The sequence below is a fragment of the Lepidochelys kempii genome, chromosome 9 (genome assembly GCF_965140265.1).
Source record: "Lepidochelys kempii isolate rLepKem1 chromosome 9, rLepKem1.hap2, whole genome shotgun sequence".
Taxonomy (NCBI): Eukaryota; Metazoa; Chordata; order Testudines; family Cheloniidae; genus Lepidochelys; species Lepidochelys kempii.
The window spans coordinates 2,507,082-2,531,941 of NC_133264.1; the positions used below are offsets into that span (position 1 = coordinate 2,507,082).

The 24,860-nt window shown below is 45.3% G+C and overlaps 1 non-coding gene across 1 annotated transcript; it reads left to right on the forward strand.

The window, feature by feature from the left end:
* Window positions 1-24,526: 24,526 nt before the first annotated feature.
* On the forward strand, window positions 24,527-24,599 carry TRNAK-CUU (transfer RNA lysine (anticodon CUU)). The gene has a single exon. It is a non-coding gene; the product is annotated as a tRNA-Lys (tRNA).
* Window positions 24,600-24,860: the final 261 nt, after the last annotated feature.

Below are 24,860 nucleotides of genomic sequence, written 5' to 3' on the forward strand. Positions count from 1 at the left end.
GTTGTGGTGGATTCTCCATCACTGATCATTTTTAAATAACAATAGGATGTTTGTATAGAAGCTCTGCTGTAGGAATTATTTTAGGGAAGTTCTCTGGCCTGTGTTATGCAGGAGGGTGCAGACTAGATGATCTCTATGGTCCTTTCTGGCCTTAGAATCTATGAAACTAAAAAAGATAGCATTCCACATTTCAGCATTGTTATCAGACTCCTGTGTTAATACACCTTTGAGATGAATGGGTACAATCCTGATGTCTTTGGGTACATCGACACAGCACGCTAGTTTTAGCAGTATATACAGTACTTACTCTGCATACTTCCCTAGCATGGGTATAAGTAGCAGTTTAGACAGGAAGCCTTAGAGTTATTGTTTTGGTCTGTCTGTTTGCATGCTTAAGGTTTGTGAAACAAGTAAACTGACTGGCATAGCTATTTGCTTCCAAAATGGAATGAAATCACGTTTGTCAAAGTTCCTTCCCCACTCTGAACTCTAGGGTACAGATGTGGGGACCTGCACGAAAACCTCCTAAGCTTACTTTTACCAGCTTAGGTTAAACTTCCCCAAGGTACAAACTATTTTACCCTTTGCCCTTGGACTTCCACTGCCACCACCAAACTTTATCTGGGTTCCTGAGAAAACATTGTTTGGAAACATCTTTCCCCCCAAAATCCTCCCAACCCTTGCGCCCCACTTCCTGGGGAAGGTTTGGTAAAAATCCTCACCAATTTGCGTAGGTGACCACAGACCCAAACCCTTGCATCTTAGGGCAATGAAAAAGCATTCCGTTTTCTTACAAGAAAACTTTTAATAGAAGTAAAAAAAGAATCACCTCTGTAAAATCAGGATGGTAAATACCTTACAGGTTAATTAGATTCAAAACGTAGAGAATCCCTCTAGGCAAAACCTTAAGTTACAAAAAAGACACACAGACAGGAATAGTCATTATATTCAGCACAGCTATTTTCTCAGCCATTTAAAGCCATTTCTCAGCCATTTTCCTGATGTTTGCTATGCCTCATGGGAGTGCAGATGTGGGTTACTGACCCAAACTTGGCTTCGTTTGAGCTAGGGTTTCTGGAGATATAAGTAGCCTTTGTTTTATTTCAAAAAGTTTCTAGGTGGGTGTGACGAAGTGGGACTGTTCTTAATGTTTCCTCTGAATAGTGTGGGGGTGCCTCAGTTTCCCCTATGCAGTTCTTAAGTATCTAGGTGGTGGGGTAAGGGTGTATGATCATTGCAGAGCCCTAGAGGGCAGGTGTGCAGGGGTCTGGACACAGAGAATGGCTGACATCCTGTTTCCTGGCAACTGATGGCCTGGGCCCTTCCCCCCTGCAAGGTGAGAGCTAAAGGGTTGGAGAACAAAGGAATCCAGTGACCTCCTGGCCCTGGGAAAGGAACAAAGCCTAGAGGAGGAGGGGCTGGAGGGAGTTTCAGTTTGGGGCTGGCTGGGACATGGAGTGAAGGGCAGATGTGGTTGTCTGGCTCACTGCCCCCCAAAATGGACCCAGCTGAGGGGTCCGGTCCTCTGCACCTACAAGCTCTGTGTTAAACCATGTTCCTGTCATCTAATAAACCTCTGTTTTACTGGCTGGCTGAGAGTCACGTCTGACTGCAGAGTTGGGGGGCAGGACCCTCTGGCTTCCCCAGGAGCCCCACCTGAGCGGACTCGCTGTGGGAAGCGCACGGAGGGGCAGAGGATGCTGAATGCTCTGAGGTCAGACCCAGGAAGGTGGAAGCGGTGTGAGCTGTGTGTCCTGAAGACAGGCTGCTCACAGGAAGGCGACTGCCCCAGAGTCCTGACTGGCTTCATGGGGAGCAGTTCCAGAGCATTGCTCAGGGACTCTGTGACAGTGGGTTTCTTTTGCACAGAGCTAGAGATCAAACTGTTGCTGTGATGTGGGTCATAAAGGGTCTCAGTCAATTTTTACCCAGGGTAGCATATGGCACCGCTAAGCTTTTGGGGATCCAAATTGTGAACAGTGTTTAAGAAAACGTTCACTTCATGTGCATAGCTATGCAATCTGGAAGGATTACAGCGTACGTGTGAAGTGCACATGAGGGATTCTTTGCAGCCACTTTATGCTTGCGTGGGTTGCTCGAGGGAATATGCCAACACCATTGCCCCAGTGAACACCCTGCCACTGACATCTCTCCTGTGGACTCTGTACACCTGTGCAATAAAGATTTCATTACCAAACTGTAACAAGCAATCCACTTTGTTGTAAGAGTGTAATTTATTCTATGTGGAAGTTTACTGTGAATACACCAGAATGGTCAGCAGCTGCCCTAACCACAGCTGTTATATCCAGTGGTAAGACAGTGCGTGTGTGCAGATGGAGTGGGAAATGAGGATGGGAGTTAGGCCAGTCTTGGATTGGTTGTTTGAGGAAAATCTGTATTTTACTGGCGGGGGGGGATGAATGTGATGTTTCCAAAGAGACGTAGCATGGGGGTTTGGCAATTCTGTCAGATCCAATGTGTGGATTGTGGGAGAGTTGCAGAAGTTTGCAGGAGAGCAAGGAGTACACCGTGACGTGTGCATTGCTGACTCCAGGCTGAGCTGGGTGGAGAGGTGACCTACACTGGCATCATGTTTCACCCTCACTGCAATGTCTAACCAGTGACTTAAGAGGCTATGATCTACTGGACATCGTGGGATTCACTTGGGTGGAAATGACCTGAGCATTTATTCCTGGTTTACTCCTCATATAACAGCAGATTTGAACAATATCAGAGTTTTCTCTGGTTATAGCTGAGCATATGAATAATTGCTACAGAGATAATATAAAAGTTAAGAAGTGTTGGAAGATTGTTAATTAGAAATTGGAGTGTTCATGGCAGACCAGAAAATGTGTGCTGTATGGCATAGAAACATTACAAGCTCTGCCATCTCACTGTTAACATCTATGGGAGAGGGACCAGAGGATTTTTCTCTCAAACAAAACTGTCAGGTTTTTGTCTGATTTTTTTTCTCACCAGCTCTAGAACTAACTGCCTAGGGAAGTCTTGAAAGCTTCTTCACTGGAAGTTTTCAAAAGGATGCTGGATAGCCATCTGTCTTGGATGATTTAGACATAACAAGTCCAGCATCTTGGCAGGGGATTTGACTAGATGACCCTTGCAGTCCCTTATAACCCTGTGGTTCTGTTTTTATAGAACTGCACCCTCCAATCATTCTGACACCTGACCAGGAGCACCATTCCACTGCAGCAGTTGTCTGCTCCAGGCATCGTGTGTGAATGGGGTTCTAGGAAGGGGAGAAGTAACAGAAACATTTGTATATTGTTATCAGGGAGTGAAGACTTCACAAAGACTTCTGCTTGCAGTAGAAAGGGCAGGAGGGACTGAATACAGTAGTGAGGAGGGGCCAGGCTGGAGGGGGATAATGTGGTGATTAAGTCAGGGTCATGGCTGGGGAGGGGTGCCAAAGCAGGGTGCACCTGGTGAGTGGGATGGCTGACTGGCTCAGTATTCATATGCAGTATGTGATATGTATTATTGCCTAAATGACTACTAGCTCATACCATATCTTTTCCTGTTTGGCTTGTTTGTTTTTTGTTTTTTTAAACCTAGGAAATTCAGTGGCAAAAATCTATTAATGCAGAACTAAGGTTGCTTGATGGTACATCATCTCCTTGCAGAACACAGAGTTGAGCAAAACTCCAACTTCTGAAAATCAGGAAATACACAGTTATGGTTGCTATACAACCTTAATTTTGCCATCTTTCAGCAGCATCCCTGCATGCCCTATTAACACTGCACTAAGTTCTCTGGTGGGCTGGGTGGCCTGGTGGTTAGCCTCCACCCACTATCGGGTGTAGTAGAGAGAACCTGGACCACTGGGCCTGGTGCAAGACCTGAGGCCTGAACCACAGCCAGAAAAGCCAGGCCATGCTATGAGCAAAAGTCAGGCCCTGTCATTAAGGAAACGCTTGCTTACAAGTTCACTGTCAGGTACATGAACTTGGCAAAGGTACAGCTAGGGTTACTAAAACACAGGCAGGCCTACGAGGTATTGCGCATTCATGTAAACACATTTCTGGAGAAGGTGCAGTAACAGACCGACCCTATAAGAACTCCCCAGAAAGAACATGACACCTGTACAATAGAAGAACCCCTTCACAGCCTCTTACAACTCCCATACGCTTACTCACAGGATGCCATCTCAACCGACACTTCCACTTATTCACCACTGAAGCATTATAATCCTCTCCTATTCCACCTCACTGCTGACAGTATCCTCTGTAATAAAAGGGTCCCCTGCTACTGACATAACCTACCAGCGGTTCTCAACCCCCTGGGGGCCTGCAAGCAGTTTTCAGAGGGTCCACCAAGCAGGGCCAGTGTTAGACTCACTTAGGGCCAGGGCAGAAAGCCAAAACACTGCTGTGCAGGGCTGAAGCCCATGGCCCTGAGCCCTGCCACTTGGGCCTGAAGCCAAAGCCTGAGCAACTTAGCTTTGTGGGCCCCCCTGTGGTCTGGGACTCCAAGCAAATGCCCTGCTTGCTACCCCCTAATGCCAGCCCTGGCTTTTATATGCAGAAAACCAGTTGTGGTGGCACAGGTGGTCTATGGAGTTTGTATAGCATGTGGGGGGGGGGTTCAGAAAGGAAGAGGCTGAGAACCCCTGACCTACACAACTGTGCACAGACATGATGCAAGCTGCATCCTGAAGGCACATATGCACCTCTTCCCTTCCTTCATATCCATCAAAGGGTGCAAAACACACATCTCCTCATATCATCACAGCTCTGTCATACACCTCAAAGTAATCCACGCATGTTCTCATGCCAACGTACCCCTTTACCAAGCAGGCTCAACTACCTGTACCATTAAGTGTAGTTGCACCCAACACCCTGACTGCACCTGGAGTGTTTGCAAATAATTACCATTGGCTACTGCTCCAGGGGAACAGAAGGAAGGTAGCATGGGCAACATTTTCCTTTTTGTCCTCTAATAAATGTTTAAATCCTATGGTGAGAGTGAAGGGTTGAAACAAGAGGCAAAGAGCTTGTACATTTCAGCAACTGTTGGCTTAGCAGAGTAAAGATAGGTGTGTCAACAGGACATATTTGGACATTGCTGAATGGGGGCAGAGTTAAGGTTGCAGGGGCAACCTTAACTGTGCATTTTCTGATTTTCAGACATTTGCAGAACACTGAATTGAGCACAACTCAAAAGGACAATATATCATCAAACAACCTTAACTCTGCATTAATGTAGTTTTTTTATACTGAATATACAAATTATTCCCAACCGTGTACTCTGTGCCAGCATGCAACAACATAGTTCGACCCCTGGTTACAGCATGAGAATTAGAGGAGAGAAGACAATCTTTCCTTTGACAAGCCAAAATCAGACAAGAGGCTTGCCTGGATGGTACAAAGTACATCAGTCCCATGAGCAGTTGTGCCAGCTTCAAACAATGGAAAATCATGAATCAGGCCTCAGAAATCATGAGTGGCTTAGCAATCATAACATCTATTTAACGTGTGGGCATTCTTTCCCTGTCTGGTTTTTGAGATGTTAGGGTACAGTCAGGCCAAAGTTTTCAAGTTTTTTTCTCCACAACCATGAGAGGTAGAAACTTTTTTTTAAAAAAAAAAAACAAAAATTATTGGCTGAGATTCTTAGATCCTCATTTAACTCCAGGAGTCGGGGCTTATAAAAACCACCAAATTTCACAAGATTTAAAAAAAAGGAGCCAGCAACACGACAGGAGTGTCTGAGTAAATTGTGGGCAAGGGAGGTGGAGAAAGTTCTCTGATTTTTTAGCTCTACAGGCAAAACAGGCTGCAGACATGGGACCCTGAAAACCCTCCCTAGATGAAACTCCTGTCGTTTTCAATGGGACGCCTACGGATGCAGAGCTTGTGGTGTCCAATGCTGCCTTAGTTTTTACTGAGAAATCCCTGAAGTCTTGCTAGAGAATTCCTCAAATATTTCATGCTTTATTCTGGGTCTGCCGAAAATTCTGTAGCTTATGATAAAACTCTCTTTGACTTTAAGGACTACGTTACTTTCTCGTAGAAGGATGACTAAAAATATGTCCATGGTGACAGAGGAAATGTTCTTGGAGGTAATTTGCAAGAAACAGGTTTTTTTAAAACCAACATCACCACCTCACAAACGGGTGTTGGTGATCAGTGAAGGCTGCAATTGAGAAAAAGAGCTTTCATTACAGCCCAAGTTCCTACACTGGATGATCCTAAAACATAAATCATGAAAAAAAGAAAGCCAAACAATATGATTCCTTAAAATCTTAAGCAAAATTATTAATGTGTGCATACAATTTTGCAGATGTACAATAAACAGCTAAATATTACTGTTAGCACTTAAGATTCAGGTGCTCAGCTAGTGCAAGTTGCCCTAGTTCCATTGTCTGAGGATCTAGCCATTATCTATGGCAGAACATTTATACCATGGCTGTACTTCCAAGGATCTCAACGCCATTTACAAGCATACTTGTACGATCTAAAAAGCATAGTCATCTACATTTGACAGATGAGAACAAAGAAACAATTAGACTAAGGAAGGTCACACCCAAGAACATAGCTGGGAAGAGAGCCCAGATCTCCCAACTCTTCTTCCTGTATCTTAACAGCAGGTTACCCCTTCCTGTATTTTCAAAGCAGCCTACAAGCATTTATTTCCAACAGCAAACAGTGGTCCTGTTCCTGAGATGGAGAGTGCCCTCATCTCCAATTTACTTCCTGGTGTGAGATAAGGGAGGGGGCCTCTTCCCTTGAAGGGCCCACTGGGACAGACAGTATGTCTTTCCAATGCCCCACAGAAGCAGGAAATGTTACAGGCTGTGGGGGAAGGAGGAAGGAGGACTGAGCCAATTCTCTTACGGGAATTGGGTGTAGCCCCAGCTGTGACTCATGAGTTGTCTTGCAGGTGGTGAGAAAAGACCAACAAGCAGCTCAGCTGGGGCAAAATCTACTGGCTGGCCAACGTGCTCCTGCAGGAGACCTCAGGTCAGGTGTGTCTCCAGTGCGGTCCCACAGGGAGTGGTTCTTGGTCCTGCACTATACCATTTCTATCAATGACCTGGTAGAAAACATGAAATCACGGACAGTTTGTACATGACACAAAACTTTGGGGAATGGTAAATAATGAAAAGGACAGGCTGTTGATAGAGTGCAACCTGGGTTGCTTAGTAAGCTGGGTGCAAGCAAACAATATGTGTGTTAATACAGCTAAAGACATTTCTGCATATATGACATTTTCCGTATTTCTGTCTCCTAGTTCTTCTTTCTATGACCATTTATTTGTGGATTTAAATCGAGGGAGCACCCAAAGGGTGCTAGATTCATTCAAAATACAGATGAGGGCACAAGCCCCTGCCCTATAACATGTACATTCTAAAACTAGTTAAATTCCCTGTTAGGAAGATTTTGCCCGAAAAAACAGATCTCCATTATTTAAGAGTTCCTGCATTATAAGTTCTATAACTAACTAACTGAACAGGTCTCTAAATGTAATTGTAAATAGGGAATAGTCATCGAGCAGGTTTGGTTCCACTGGCATTCCGGAGGGATCAGTTCTTAGCCCTATACTACTTAACATTATAATGACCTGAAGAAAACATAAAATCATCCCTGATGAAGTTTGCAGATGACACAAGGATAGCGGGGAGTGGTAAATAATGAAGAGGACAAGTAACTGATACTGAGCGATCTGGATTGCTTGGTAAGGTAGGCAGAATAATAATTATGTATTTCGATGTGGCCAGATGTAAAATCATATAGCTAAAACCAAAGAACGTAGGCTATGCTTACAGGATGGGGGACTCTTTCCTGAGAAGCAGTGACTGTAAAGACTTGGTGGTTATTAGGGAAGTTATGGATAATCAGCTGAACATGAGCTCCCAGTACAATGCTGCTGCTAAAAGGGCTATTGTGATCTTTGTGTCTATATAAACAGGGGAATGGTGAGGAGGAGTAGGGAGGTTCTATTACCTCTGTATTTAGCACTGGTGTGACCACTGCTGGAACACTGTCTCTAGTTTTGGTGCCCACATTTCAAGAAGGAAGTTCAAAAACTGGAGAGGCTCAGAGAAGAGCCATGAGAATGATTACATAGTTATATGCTTTAGAAAAAATAGTATGTGATCCTATAAAGACTATCATAATACATACCCACAAGGGGGACTAGTCAAGTTTGAACAGGCAATCAATTCTGGCAATTTTTTAAGCTTCTGAGTGCTTGAGTTTGTAACCTTAATAATCTTTTAATGTAATGTAGTTTCTGGTATGTAATTTCCTGGGTTTTTAAAGGCAAATTAAATTAACAAAAGGGACTTTCATGTGGTATCATATTGACAACCATTTGGGTCATCAGCAGGACTGGAATCTCTAGATCCACCACCTACAGCTCTGAAAATTGAGATAATGAAGTAACAGATGATAGCAGTAGTAGGTTGTCATCCTCTGTGAGTCTCACAGCTATTTGTTGACAGCAGAGGAATGGTGGGACTAAGGAATCTCTGGTTCCATGCCAGGCTCTGGAGGGGAGTGTGCTGTACTGGGCACAGGCTCTTCTGCCCATTTCCCCCCAAGCTTGATCCTTTCTGCCCCTCCCTACAAACTGCCCCATCCTAATCCTGTCTCTTCCCCACCCCTGGCTTCTCATCCCACTCCCATTCACCTCACCTAGACATTTCTAGGCTGCGCTGCTCAGACTTCTCATCCCAGTCTCAGTTCCCTTGCCCATCTGACCTAGTCCTTCACTCCAGACTCCACATCCCAGTCTCCCCTCACTCCCAGTCTCCTTGCATAGACATTCCCAGTTACCTCACCAGCCTCAGTTCTATTCCTCCTTTCTCATCTGCTCTGCCTCTCTCTTTCTAATTTGCCTAATGTTGTCTCCCCTCCTCCATATTTCCTGTCCCAGTCCTCCTCTCTTAGATCATTGTTCAATAACGCCATGTACTCCCCAACTCCCTGCTCCACTCTCAACCTCCCCTGGCTCTCAGTCTCCTTGCCCAACTTGTCACTCACCCTCTACCTCAACTCCCAGTGCCAGTTTCCCTCTCCCCCTCAACTCCTTGCCTCAGTCTAATCTTCCTGTTCCCTTACAGGTCTAGCTCTTGTCCCCTCTGCGTTTGAATCTGCAGCTTCCTCCCCCTTGCTGCCTGGGTGCCAGCAGGAGGGGCAGAGATGTATTGAGAGGGCTGAAAACAGGGTCTTATAATGGGAAGTGTCTGGCAACCTTCATAATAGACAATGATATCAGCTCCACCTCAGCATAGGGGCCAGGGCTTGATGACTTCTCAAGGTCCCATCCAGCCCTACATTTCTGTAATTCTGCGCTAATCACCTCCATTTTCACATGTGACTCGTGAGTTTGGGCATCTCAGTTTTTAGGTGCTCAGCGTGAGACCCCTCAAAGGGACCTGAGTATCAGATATCATTGAGCACCTCCCTCTGAAAATCAGGCTCTTTGAAAGTGATTCAAGCGGTTGCACCCATAATCGCCAGCCCCTTTTGAAAGTGTAAACCTTTGTATTTGTAAAGATCACCTGTCATTCATCTAAACCATCACGACAGTTGAGGGAGGGAGCCTTTCAGCTTTCATATCTATGTGTGAAATTATTTTGTTAATTCTCCTCATTTGGTTACAGTTTTCTTACACTAGCCTACGACCAACAGATCCAAACTATCTGAGAGCAGGTCTCGGGTCACTAAATCATTATACACTTACCATCTTTGAAGGTGCCCTGGTACAACTGCACAGCCCTCATTATGAGTCACATTATAATCTATGAAATCAGTCACGGAAGTTAGAGAAATAAAGGGGATTTCCCCTAGGTGAATGCTACACTGCACTTGACTCTTCTAAACAATGCCCTTTGAAATCACATGACTTTGAGCTTTGTTATTGAAGACTTAATAAAAATCATGAGGAGGACTTGTGGCACCCTAAAGACGAACAGATTTATCTGAGTATAAGCTTTCGTGGTCTAAAGCCCACTTCATCAGATGCATGCAGTGGAAAATACAGTAGGAAGGTATATATAGAGAACATGAAAAAATGGGGGTTGCCATACAAACTCTAATGAGACTAATCAATTAAGGTGGGCTAGCCTTACAGCTGATATGGCAACCCCCATTTTTTCATGGTCTCTGTATATATCTATATCTATATCTTCCTACTGTATTTTCCACGGCATGCATCTGATGAAGTGGGCTTTAGCCCACGAAAGCTCATGCTCAAATAAATTTGTTAGTCTCTAAGATGCCACAAGGACTCCTCATTCTTTTTGCTGATACAGACTTACACGGCTACCACCCTGAAACCTGATAAAAATAATGTTAGCCTTATCGACAGGAATGTGAACCAAACACTTAGTTTGTCAATTTATCTGTTTATTGAGTTAATGGAATGGGGCAGTGGGTCCAACATTCACCCTTTACTCATTTTAATTTCAATAACTTGATTTGGAAATGCATTGTCAAAGACATATTTTGAGATATAGCCCACACAGTACACAAGCCATATTTTGACACTGACATATGGCAGAATGGTCTCCAGAATACTCATGCATTTCTCAAAGCTTTCCATGAAGATTCAGCATCAGTTTGTTTAAAAACAGACTCTTTGGTGTGAAAGCCACATTCGCTGTTGGACCATGGTCTGAGATAGTATGAGTCCTTGAGGAAAGCAGTTTATTAAAATACAGTTTGAAATAATAAAATTATAGAAGCATAGAAGTTGGAAAAAGTAAACACTTGTTACCCACTTTTAATGTACCTCATTATCCCTAACCTGATTCTTGCTTGCATATTTATATCTGCCTCTGGAAATTTCCACTACATGCATCTGACGAAATGGGTATTCACCCACGAAAGCTTATGCTCAAGTATGTCTGTTAGTCTATAAGGTGCCACAGGACTCTTTGCCACTTGTTACCCAGTTAGTTAGTCCACCCAGTCTGAGGGCATACTGCCTGGGTTTGTGATCTTTATAGGTCTTCAGGCTTAGATAGAGACATATAGGTAAAACTTTATGTATCTATAGATATATAAATAAAACACACTGGCCAAGATTTTCAAAAGTGACCAGTGGTTTTAGGTGCCCAGTTGAACACACCTTAAGGTGACCTACTTTTCAGATGATAGGTATTCAGCACTTTCTGAAAATCAGAACCCTTCAAGGATCTACGCTGTGGCTTCTTTTTTGAAAATCTTGGTCATAACTTATATGTAATGGAGACATAGGTGTCTGAAGGAGACATAGGTGTCTGAAGTGCTTTGAGACACTTCTGGATGAAGGAGGCTATATAACTATAGTAAAGAACATAATTATCAGACACATAGATAAACACAAATTTGTTGGGGAAGAGTCAACACAGTTTTGGTAAAGGGAACTCATGCCTCATCAATCTATTAGAATTCTTTGAGGGGGTCAACAAGCAGATGGATAAGGGTAATGTAATCAATGTAATATACTAGAATTTTCAATAAGCCTTTGACAAGGTCCCTCATCAAAGGCTCTTAAGGAAACCTAAGTAATCATGATATAACAGGGAAGGTTCCCTCATACAGCAGAAACTGGCTAAAAGATAAGAAACAAAGGGTAGAAATAAATGGTCAGTTTTCACAGTGGAGAGGTAAATTGCAGGGTTCCCCAATGATCTGTACTTGGACCTGTGCTGTTCAACGTATTCATGAATGATCTGGAAAAGGGAGTGAACAAGGAAGTGGCAAAGTTTTCAGATAATACAGAATTGCTCAAGAGAGTTAGGTTCAAAACTGACCGAGAAGCGTTACAGAGGGATTGCACAGAACTTGGTGACTGGGCAACAAAATGGAAGATAAAATTCAACATTGATAAGTGCCAAGTAACGTGCATTGGAAAAAAATAACCCTAACTACAGATATAAAATTAGCTGTTACCACCCAAGAAAGCAATCTTGATGTCACTGTGGATAGTTCTCTGAAAACTTCAGCTCAACCTGCAGCAGCAGCAGTCAAAAAGGCTAACTTGAGGTTCTCAACGTTTTTCTTTTGGAGGCCCCCCTAACGTGCCATAACAACTCCACAGCCCAGCATGGGAGGGGGGCTCTGGGTTTCAGCTGAATGGGGTGGGGTTTCTGCCCCACGGAACTGGGAGGAATCAAGGCTTTTGCCCCACAGGGCGGGGGACTTGGGGCTTCTGTCCCATGAGACAGCTTTGGCTGTGGCTTGGGACTTCAACCCTGCAGAGAGCTTCTGCTGGGGTTTGGGGTGCCAGGGCTTGGGACTTCAGCCCCAAGGGGTTCTGGGGCTTGGGACTCCCTGCTTCAGCTGCCGGGGGCTGGGGCTCAGGGCTCTAAGCGGCCCTGCTTCGTGGACCCCCTGAAACAATTCATGGACCCCCAATAGGCCTCGGACCCCTAGTTGAGAACTGCTGTGTTAACAAAATGTTATGAACTATTAGGAAAGGGACAGATAATAAAACAGAGAATATCAAAATGCCACTATATAAATCCATGGTGCACCCACACCTTGAATATTGTGTCCAGTTCTGATTGCCCCATCTCAAAAGGGATATAGTGGAATGGGAAGAAGTTCAGAGAAGGGCAACAAAGATGATCAAGGATCTGGAATGGCTTCCATAGAAGGAGAGACTAAAAAGATGAGGCTATTTGGCTTAGAAAAGAGACAACTAAGGGGAGATATGATAGAAGTCTATAAAATCATGAATAATGTGGGGAAAGAAAACATTACTTACCCTTTCCCACCATTAAAAAAACCACGTGTCACCCGATAAAATTAATTGGCAGCAGGTTTAATACAAGAAGAGGAAGTACTTTTTCACACAAAGGAACTGGATAAGTTCATGGAGGTTAGGTCCATTAGTGATGGCAATTTGCCAAGATGGTCAGGGATGCAACCCCTAAAGCTCTGACTGCCAAAAGCCAGGTTGGGGAAGACTGGGGTGGATCACTCCAGCTGTCCTGTTCTGTACACTCCCCATGAATCTCTGGTATTGGCGTCTGGCAGAGACAGGGTACTGGGCTAAATGGACCATTGATCTGACCCAGTCTGGAATTCCTTACGTTTTCGTAGAATGTAGGTTGCCAGAAATACCCTGAAGGTCTTTTGGCTCATAAGATAGATAACTTTTGATCTGAGATCAAGTTTGTTCATCCATTTGCAGCAGGTTATTTACAGGAGTCTTCGTGTTAATGGATCGCATTGAGCAAGAAATGCTGTCACTGAATTCCTGGATAGCATTTGTAGCATTTCAGATTGTTACCACATTCATTAGAGCAGAATTACAACCCTTAAAGGTTTTATAGTCTGGGTATTGCCAACAGGGCACATTTTTCTTCCCCGTGGAGTAATATGGACATCTGTGAACACACTTGAGCCCTAACTGGAAGGATTGTCTTGTGGTTAAGGCACTGGACTGCAAGGCAAGAGGCCTGAGTATAAGTCCTGACTGCCACCGACAACAGGCAAGTCACTTAATCTCTCAGTCCCCTATCAGTAACGTGGGGCTAATTATCCTTCCTTTCCACCACCCCTTCTGTTTAGATTGCAAGGGGGTAAGGATCGTGTCTTACTATGTGTTTATATGACACTTTGGCCAATGGGGGAACCTGATCTCAGCAAAGACACAGGTAGTCTGTCTCTGGAAAGAAGGTTGTGACTGCTCCTTCCTGATATAGATCAAGCCTGATTGCTGGAGCATTATGCACTTCTGCAGAATGCATTGGCAAGTACAGTTCGAATTATTGTTTTTAAATTGGAAAAACCTAAGTACAGTTTGGATCCATGGTGCCTTAAAGATCAGCAGGCTCTCCGCCTAAGCACCATCCCAGTGGAGATCAGCCAGGCTGGTCCTGCTAGATCTGAATATCAGGGAACAAGAGTTCTCACCAGGGGACCCCAACTTGGAATTCAGTTCCCCTGCCAGTACAACAAGATTTCACTGATCTTCAGGGCCGTGTGCATGGATTATCTTTTGAGTTAAGTTTCTGTCCAAAGGTGGGGATTAATACAGTGTAATGGTTGCGTGAATACACAGGGTTTATTTTTGTCATAGTTGTGTTAATTTTTAATTTGTGTTTGCCTTGTATTTATGTACCTGCTCAGAGATAGGCTAACCTTCAATAAACTGAAAGAGTAAGTGCCATAAACTAACATTTATCACAGTCCAGGGCAACTCCCCCGTATTTCCCTCTACGGTACAGCCAGGATTCCCCTGGTTGTCACCTGTGCTGTGTGGAGACCTGCATCTCTCTTCCTTCTGACCAGGGTATTCCCAGGTTGAACAGTTCCCTCTCTTCTCTATGTTATTCCCAGCAAAAGCCAGTCTGCCTAAACAAGCCTGCTTCGCTTCTCCCCTCAGAGATGGAACACCGTGTAATTGCCAACAGCTGTAAGTTACGGCACACCTCTTCCTAGGCAAGCCTGTTATATTTTAAGGTAACAGCACTATGGAGAAAAACGCATTAAAAACATTACAAGAACCTACCTACTTGCTACTAAGCTTACCAGAGATCCCTCCCAGTTTCAACAGGGGCTGTGGGAGGTGATTAGTCCTTCATACCTCACAAAGGGGTTTCATTATAGCCTCAGCGCAGAACTCACACACTCCTGAAAGGTTTTGTTCCTCCTTTATATATTGGAGGCCTTTGCACTGAAGTTTACAGGAGCAGGTAATCAGTAGACAATGGGGTTCTCTCCCCCAGGTGTAGTTTCCAAAGGATGGATTCAAAGTGAGTCATTTGCATTCCCCTCACCCCCAAGTATTTCTTAGGAAATCCACTTCACACCTATTGTCCAAAAAGGTTGTTGAAGTTCCCAATATCTCCCAGAGATTGTGTTAATCGTACTTTCCTGCTAATGAAGTTCCAGACAATACCACAATAGTACACAAACATTTGCAATTTCAATACAGTGGACCCTAAAGCTACTAAACATAATTCCGTAAGGTTTGCCCAGGATATTGCAAGATACTGTCCATATCTGTTACAATAGTGACTTCCCTGTAGCCCAGCAATCCCTGCCTGCCTGTAGGAAGAGTGTCTACAAAGAAGAAATGAAATGACAAAGAATTCAAACCCCAAATATAGGATGTTGCCTGAGCGTGCTAAGTGCTGTAGGTCTCCTCCACACCTTCCTCAGTATTCCCCTAGAGAACCCTAATGACCTCTGACTCCCAAGCTGGAATTCAAGCCCAGAAAAGCAAACATTCTGAGAGACAGCATGCAAGAATGTGACCCAGCAGGGTGGGGTGGTTTTTTATTTCCTGATTGGTGGGGCTAACCCGAATTGATCACGATAGTATTTTTCTTCTCACATCACAGGTACCTGGTTTCCTCCCCAGCTGACCTCTCTCAATATATAATGACTTCTAATAGAGTCCATTGTGGGAATAAATGGAAACTCAGATTTCTATTTGTGTACAGCAATCCTTCCAATATCCCTGCAATGAGAGATTCAGGCATTGTTTCTGTAATCTGACATTTACTCCCTCTACAGAGTTTTTTCCTTGTATGAATACATAACTAAAAGATCAACATATCTCTCATCCTTCTGGTTTTGTGAGCATTTGTCTCCATTTAGAGAGACTGGGCAAAAATGCATGTTAAACAAATCTAAAAATCAAAAAAGAGTCCAACAAAAAGTGGAAACTAGGTCAAATTACAAAGGATGAATACAAGTATGTAGGGACAAAGTTAGAAAGACCAAGGCACAAGACAAGATCAAACCAGCTAGAGACAAAGGGTAACATGAAAATATTCTACAAATACATTAGAAGCAAGAGGAAGACCAAGGATAGGGTAGGCCCATTACTCAATGAGAAAATGTGGAAATGGCAGAGGTGCTTAATGACTTCTTTGTTTCAGTTTTCACCAAGAAAGTTAGTGGTGATTGGAGGTCTACCGTATTGAATGCCAGTGAAAATGAGGTAGGATCAAAAGAGGTTAAAATAGGGAAAGAACAAGTTAAAAATTACTTGGACAAATTTGATGTCTTCAAGTCACCAGGGCCTGGTGAAATGCATCCTAGAATACTCAAGGAGCTGACCGAGGAGATACCTGAGCCAGTAGCGATTATCTTTGAGAAGTCGTGGAAGCACTGGAATAAATTGCCTAGGAAGGTTGTGGAATCTCCATCACTGCAGATTTTTATGAGCAGGTTAGACAAACACCTGCCAGGAATGGTCTAGATAATTAGTCCTGCCATGAGTTCAGGAGACTGGACTAGATGACCTCTTGAAGTCCCTTCCAATTCTATGGTTCTGTGAAAGCTAAAAAAGGGAAATGTCTGAATGCACCCAACTGAAAACAGAATAAAAGGGCTTCCCTCCCCACCCCCAGCCCCCACCTTCCCTTATTCCAATACTGCTGTACAGGTTTATTCTAGAGAGCATTTCCCATCTGGCCGTTAGAATATTTTTTCCTTCTGAAAGAAGTTGCAATTAGGAAGATGTTAGGCCATGTCCACACTACAAAGTTAAGTGGGTACACAGCCACCAGAGTTCTTATGTCGCACATGCACACTACGCTTCTTGTGTCAGTGGTGTGCGTTCTCAGCAGGAGTGCTTGTATTGATGCAAAGTGCAGTGCGCCGTGGGTGGTATAGCACTCTGCAACTCACCGCCATCCAGCACAGGGTGTTTGGGGCAGTTTTTGAAATGCCTGATAGGGCCAAAAAGAGTCATGCCGGGGTCAGCTTCCCTTAATGCAGTGTTCTCTATCCCATAATTTCATAAGCATCCCATAATATTTTGTGCCATCTTTTCAAAATCCCTGCAGGTGGAGGGTCCCTGGTGCAGTTCCCCACAGCTGCCCCCATGGCTCAGACCATGGCCGGGTTGCGGACCCCCAGCCAGAGCCAGGTCCAGGTAAGAGCTGCATTGCAGGCAGCTGTGGGGAGCCTCAGACCCTCCTGTCCTGGGTGGGAGGCCCGTGAGGTGGGGACATAGGCCAGAGGCTGCTCTCAACCCCCTCACTCCAGGCAGGTGGAAGGTCCATGGCACGGCTCCCCACAGCTGCCCATGTGGCTCTTACCATGGCGAGGCTGCGGCCCCCAGCTGGAGCCAGGTCCAGGTAAGAGCCACACACAGGCCGTTGTGGGGAGCTGCAAACCCTCCTGCCCTGGGTCTGCAGCTCCTGGCCCACTCCGACTTCTGGCTTGGCTGAGGGTGGGGCCTCAGGCAGAAGAGGAGAGGCAGGGCGGAGGCCCCGGCCCCTCCCACTTTTGGGCAGGCTCTGCCACCCTTGCACAGCGGTACAAAAGTCAGTGTATTCATGATGGAAATAGGAACTTAGGATACCAAACTCACTTCTCTGGATCCCCAAAAGGAATAAGCACTACTTCTTCTTGGGATTGATAGAGCACGGTGCCAGTCAAAGCACTAGCCATGGTGAGTATGGCCCTAAGGGAAGCGGGGGAGGTTAGGGAAGCGAGAGGGGAATAGGTCACAGGCATGTGTATTGTATAGGGCAATGGAACTCACATTTTTCCACAGTTGGTGGTGATTGTAGCTCATATCTCACTCCAGAGGTTAACAGGCGTTATGAACGAACTGGATTTGACATAACCCACATCCATCTTGGGCACTTTGCCCACATAAACTGGAAGGGAGGACACCACAGAGTCAGGAAAAATGTGGCCATGGCTTAGGCAGACAGAAGAAAAACATCTGCACAATTGCAGTGTTACTAACTAAGACAGATAATGTGAAAGGACAGAGTCATGTGAAGGGGATGAAGTGTGAATAGCTGACCTTGGTCTGGGTGCCTGTGTCCGTAAGTTTTTTGTTGAAGTTGCTTTGCTGATAAGTAGAATAATGTATTATTATTCACTGTTGCTAGGGAGATTGCTAACCTATTAGAGGCCATTATGAGTTATTGGCTTTGGAGAAAACCTATAATGAGTTTAGTTAGAGAGTGTCCTTTGGAGGAGCTTGGGAGAGAAGTTTGGGGGGTTTCTACAAGTAGGAGACTGACATCAAACTCTCCAGTGGCAAGGAGAAATGCTGGCCACCAGAACCCTGCTGCTGAATCGGTCAACACCATCCCAGACTTTGGATAACTATATTCTGGGATGTTCTAGACTGGGCTTTGGAGCCAAGCCCAGAACTGGAGCGCAGAGCAGCTCCGGAGCAGTGGAGCTGCAGGTTTTTGCCTGAAGCTGGAGCGGAGCCGGAGCACAGCTCCAAAACCCTGGTTCTAGACTATTACTAGGTTTTGATATGTGCTTTAGACTCAATAAAAAAGGATTCTGGGGTGAAAGCACTCTTGTGTGTACCAATCATTTATCAGACAGAGGAGCTGTGTCCACATTGATTTATGTCCTGACGCTGCCTGGAAAACACAGATTAGTTACCAGAGTTTTTCATCCAGAAAACCCCAAGTAACACAGGCAGAGAGAGCACAGCTGCTGCTGGCATCCCGATACCATCCAGATCCATATGCTGCTAGCCTGGGTACTGCAATCATGCCTGCTGAAATAATTGCTGAGTGGTGTGGGAAAGTGTCCTACCTCAGAGAAAGAAATAAGGCAGCCTGCCCCAGAAACTTTTGGCAGAGGATTGCAGAGTACCTCCATGAAAGTTTCATCGAGATCTCTACGGAGGATTCACAGGACATCCTGGTGCACACAAACAAACTGCTCCGTGAGGCCCGCTTCCGTGGAACTCTAGAAGGGAATGAAAAGCAGATGACAACTCTGCCTCTCTTGGTTGTTTCACTACCTCTTCTAGCAGAAGTAAAAAAAGAGTAAATTAAAAGATGCATCCTGCTACTTTGGGGGTTCCATCCCTGTAATTTCTAAGCAAACTGCATACTTACCAGAAGTTGCTTCCCCTGTATCAGGCTTGCCCATGTTCAACTGTCAGGAGTGGCTGGACTGCAGTGGAGTCTATGAAGGGCCAAAATTCCAATAATATGTATGTAAGATCTTGAGCACAGTGTCTGTTAACAATCTGTCACATAGGCCCAAACTCCGCGGCCTGGTCTGAGGCATGAGGCCTAGTTAACAATGGACAATACACGGCTAAAGAAAAGCTGGGATAAGCAGGAAACAACCTTGTGTGTTCAACTGTACATAAAAGAAGATGAGACAGCATAACTCCTGGGGAGAGCAGCAATTGGGAGGCTTATGAATTATAGGCACATAACTCACTGAGGGAGGCCTTACAGTCTGCTCCCTGGTTCAGGAGGAGATAACTGTACATACTGCCGACCAAGGTTCAGGGAGAGGCCTAACATGACAGCATGAGTTATGGCATCCGTCCCGCACAGATGCCAATCCTAGTTCACAGGAACGTATTGGTGAACTATACACGATTGTCATGTTATACCAATAAAATAAAAAACAGCAGGATCTTATTAAAGAGGAAAAGGCAAAATACCACATTTATTGTGAATACAGAAAGAATCCTAGTAAGCAGTTAGTTATAGCTATAACATTCCATTCAATCTCATATTTATTCACACATTCATTCATATATACACACACACACACACAGAGGTTCTGCAAGATTGTTATCATAGTTACCAGCCTTAGAGTTGCTCATGCCAAGCCGCTGGCCAGGTGGCCTGGACATGAGGCGGGAGCAGGGCCTTGTCAGATGCTCATCTGATGCTCCGGGAAGTTGGTTTGCAGAATCAGACCCCAAAGTTCTCACTTTCTAGAGTCCATTTTTAAAGGAATTTCTTCCTGTGCCAGTCTATGGGAATTGCTTCATCATGCTGTTGCTGAATCAATCAGCAGATGTCACATTCCTGACGGCTCCATGCTGCCAGATGTTATCTTGTTCTTTGGTTCTCCCATTCTTGAGGCTGTTGGGTGGATTCCAGTCTGCCCTCCGGGGGTCCTCTGGTTATTTCCACTTGACACCTTCTTCAGCCGATGGACACTGGATTCTTAGGCTGGCACCTCCCTGATCATTCAGTTATTATCCACACCAAGCATCCATCCACATACATCCTCTATCTCTATTTTAATCACAATTGTTAATACAACAAAAGGGCGGGGAGTCTCTGGGTGCTGTTTCTGTTGTTACAGAGTATTGCTTTGAGTCTCTCTCTGTGTGAATTGCTTTGAGAACAGATTCTGTCTTAGAATGTACTAACGCAATTAGCAGCTTGCAAGTTTCACACGCAGAGGGAGAGAAACAGTACCAAAAACCAAGAGACTTCTTAATTAGTAATACCCTGGAATTTAAACTATGGGGAATCAAACTCATTTGTGATTTTAATACAGAACTTCTTTAATATGATCCAACAGTCATTGCTGTGTACTCTTTACTGTTCTTTTTTGCTTTAAGATCCTCCAGGAATGTACCTGTGGGCCAACCTGTCTGGAAAGAGCCACCATCATTTCTATGGACCTGAAATCAGGATTTAACTTACACATTGCAAGTGGAGAATTTTGAGGGATAACACCTGTATATTAGCAAACATGTTAACCTGAGCCATGGGAGGAGCCATTATGTAATCTTTTATACTACTGGTTTATTGTGCTAATTTTGTCTTGCTGCTAGAACCTATCCAGGGGCCGGGAACTCCCACTCCATCGCTTCTCTCCGCCCATTGGTGCCCTATATAATCTATGGTAATCAATTGTTTAGCAGTGTCTCTCTGAGCCTAATAAGCAAAGTGACACTCCGCGAGCGCTGCATGTAATAAACCCTCATGCTTGACTCTACACGGTGTCAAACTTCTGTTCCTTCAGTCTAAAACATGTCCTGGGTCACTGCACAGCTGGATCCCCCAGTCACTTGTCCCCCATACTCCCTCTTCCTCATCCACTTCCTCATCCTTGCTGTTCATGGCAGTAATCTGTGATTCAGGCTCCTCGGAAATATCCATGGTGCTTTTGGGAGGGGGCGTCTCTCCACTGAGGATGGCTTGCAGCTGTTTGTAAGAGTGGCAGGGCTGCGGATCAGCACTGGATTGGTTGTTGGCCTCCCCTGGCCTTCTGGTACGCCGGCTGCAGCTCCTTGACTTTCACACAGCACTGCTGCTGGTCCGTGTTGTAGACCTTCTCGTGCATCTCCCACGCAATCTGCTCATAGACATCATGTTTCCATGGCTGGGTCGGATCTGTGCCTGCAGAGCCTCTTCTCTCCACAGACTCAGGAGATCCACCTCCTCCTGTGTACTCCAGGCAGGAGCGTGTCTGCAGCGTGTAGTCAGCATCATCAGCTGGGCAGTTGCAATCAACAGTGGAGAGCTACTAGGTGTTCTCACCAAGCCGGGCAACCAGGAAACAGAATTTCAAAAATTTGCAGGGCTTTAAAGGGTAGGGGCAGTTTCCTATCCACCTGACCCCTGGGCAACAGGAGTTCATAATGGTGACCAGAGATGCACTGTGGGACAGCTCCTGGAGGCCAGTAACCATGTCTACATGATCACTGTGTCAACCTAACTACATAGACCATGACTCTATGCTGCTCAGGGAGGTGATGTTAGGATACTTATGCCAGCGGGAGCAAAATTTAAGTGTAGACACATCCACAGCTAGGTGGATGTAAGCTGCCTTGCGTCAACCTAACTATGTAGTGTAGACCAGGCCTCAGCTGTGTGAGCCTCCAGCATGGGATGCAGGGAAACTTTGATCATTTTGATTCTTGGCCTGAGACATCAGGTTGTTTAAACAGCCCTGCTCTACATCCTCCCAATTAGTGACTTAGTTAAATAGTGAAGGAATGGCAAAAGCAAGGCCTTGAAACTGCTGTTGAATACATGCATGCGATCTAGTCTATATAGGTTCTTCTACCATGTCCATCACTAAAGTATCTGAACACCTGTCTCAGGCAGGATTGTTCGTGAAGCCGTACGGTACATATGCATTAAAGTGTATAGGTCTTTACATAGAATGGCAGGGAATAAAGGGTGGAGGGGATTAGAGACTAACCAATTTATTTGAGCATAAGCTTTCGTGAGCTACAGCTCACTTCATCGGATGCATACTGTGGAAAGTGTAGAAGATCTTTTTATATACACACAAAGCATGAAAAAATACCTCCTCCCACCCCACTCTCCTGCTGGTAATAGCTTATCTAAAGTGATCACTCTCCTTACAATGTGTATGATAATCAAGGTGGGCCATTTCCAGCACAAATCCAGGTTTTCTCACCCCCCCCCCCCCACAAACCCACTCTCCTGCTGGTAATAGCTTATCTAAAGTGACCACTCTCCTTACAATGTGTATGATAATCAAGGTGGGCCATTTCCAGCACAAATCCAGGGTTTAATAAGAACGTCTGGGGTGGGGGGGTAGGAAAAAACAAGGGGAAATAGGTTACCTTGCATAAGGAGAGTGGTCACTTTAGATAAGCTATTACCAGCAGGAGAGTGGGTTTGTGTGTGGTGGGGGGGGAGGGGTTGAGAAAACCTGGATTTGTGCTGGAAATGGCCCAACTTGATTATCATACACATTGTAAGGAGAGTGATCACTTTAGATAAGCTATTACCAGCAGGAGAGTGGGGTGGGAGGGGGTATTGTTTCATGGTCTCTGTGTATATAATGTCTTCTGCAGTTTCCACAGTGTGCATCCGATGAAGTGAGCTGTAGCTCACGAAAGCTCATGCTCAAATAAATTGGTTAGTCTCTAAGGTGCCACAAGTCCTCCTTTTCTTTTTGCAAATACAGACTAACCCGGCTGTTACTCTGAAACCTGTCATTAAAATAACTGTTCATGATTCCACCAGAAGGTGGTAGTGTTCAATTTGCAAAGCATACACAGTTCCAGCTGGATGGCAATTATAACAGGCTGTAATATCTCAAACAGAATAGAGCAGGCTTTGAACTCACATAGTCTGAAAAGCAACAAGGAAATGTTCCTGTCACCCACAACCATCTTGCCTGTCTTGAGTACAGTGAGACTCCAAAGGGCTACATTTTCAGAGGGGCTCAGCGCAGTCTCTGAACTTTCAGGTGCTATTTTGCATGGGCATGTCCATTGCACAAAATAGGACTTGCCACTCTTTCCTTGCGCAGAACTGCACCTGTGCACACCAAGTGAGTCGCTAGCTTTCTGGGATGCCATAGGCCTGGGGGTCATGAAGGTTCAGGTTGGGTTGTGTGTGAAATGAACTGATGGAATCAGGCTTATAGACAAGAATCCAAATCTCGATAAACACCATTGCCATGGGCTCTGTTGGGCCTGCTGGTCAGAACCCTCAGTAAAGAGCCTGTGGATTGAATGGGCCGTGGAGTCTGAGCTCCCTTTTGCCTCAAGTGGTGATCCCTCCACGGCAGCAATGAAGCACATTTGCATGGGCGTTGTTGTGGAAGCTGACTCTGCCAGGGCTTGTGCGTAACCACCCTGTGGCTAGCTGGGGGAATTAAGTGTCCACAAGCTGCCAAGCCAGCACTCTTCATCACAACTAAATTCACTTAAAAGAAATGAAAGCAACAACAGAAGAGAAAAAACGGTGGAACCTTCCTTGACAGCATAGCACCGGTGAGATCTACTGCGGAAATTCATAGAAATGGGCTCTCTGGGGAAACGCCTTCTGGCCATATCCCAGTTACCCCAAGGGATTCTATGGGGTATTCCATATTATAGAATCACTGGGAGAAAGAAAAGATCTTTTAGAGATCTAGTCCATTTCCCTGCTGGTGCAGAGTTGTTCCCTGCAGTACATTTTCTAGGGATGGGTCCAAGATGCAAAATTTTGTTTCAGATCAGATATTGGACACCCCAGATTTGGGGGGTTGAACTGGGGTTTATGGTTCATCTCAAATATATGGGCCAGTTGCAAAATGTTGTCCTGGATTCCAGTTCACATTGTGAAACCCACCCACCAGCCAAACTTAAGGGTGTTCAATTCTGGGGCCTCTCTCTGGAATGTACTGCTGTCTTGGCAATACAAATGCTAGGGAATCACATATGGCAGAGAGAGATCATCCTGCCCGCATATCCTAGTGAAACAGCAGGTCCAGTTTTACACCCAAATGATAATGATAGAGGGTATGTAAGAAAATGAGCCAGGAGCAATTGGGCACATCACAATGCATGAGAAAGCAAGAGCCTAAAGCTCTGCCATGAAAATTTAAACACGCCAAGTCGGCTCCATGCGCAGGCTTGCTGGATGTGGAACAGAGGATTACGGGCCCAGTGCCTAAAGCTGGAACTTGGCATCTGCACAGCATCCTCTTGCCTTCAGCCTGGCAGGTGCTGAGTCAGGGAAAGCTCTGGTCCTAGCAGTTTGAAGCATTCTCCCCTGAGCCCTTGAAAGCTTTTCCTGCAGCAGAGCTCAATGCCCCTGTCCCCAGGAGACTCCGTTTTGCTTGGGGGCATTCGTCTGGCCAGTGCCATGGGTAGCACTCTCACTGTGATGGACAGTGCCTACCTGAGACAGCGCCATTGCTGATAAGCATGGGATGAGGACTGCGTGCTCATGTGCAGCAATGGCCCTGATGTTAGCAAAAGATCACATCCTTCCCCCGTCAAGGCAGGGCTCCGTACACATCACGAGGAGAGCCTTTCTTAGTACCACACAGGCATGGTGCTAAACCCTGTATACAGTTATTCCTGCACTGGTAGCGATGATCTTGGCGCCTGGCTAGCTCAGTTGGCAGAGCATGGGACTCTTAATCCCAGAGTCGTGGGTTCGTGCCCCACGTTGGGCGTGAGCTTTTCTTTGCAGGGAGGGATAGCTCAGTGGTTTGAGCATTGGCCTGCTAAACCCAGGGTTGTGAGTTCAATCCTTGAGGGGGCCATTTAGGGATCTGGGGCAAAAACTGGGGATTGGTCCTGCTTTGAGCAGGGGGTGGGACTAGATGACCTCCTGACGTCCCTTCCAATCCTGATATTCTATGATCTTTGAGAACTCCTGGACAATGGGTGAGGTCCCAGAGGTCTGGAGAAGGGCAAACATAGTACCTGTCTTT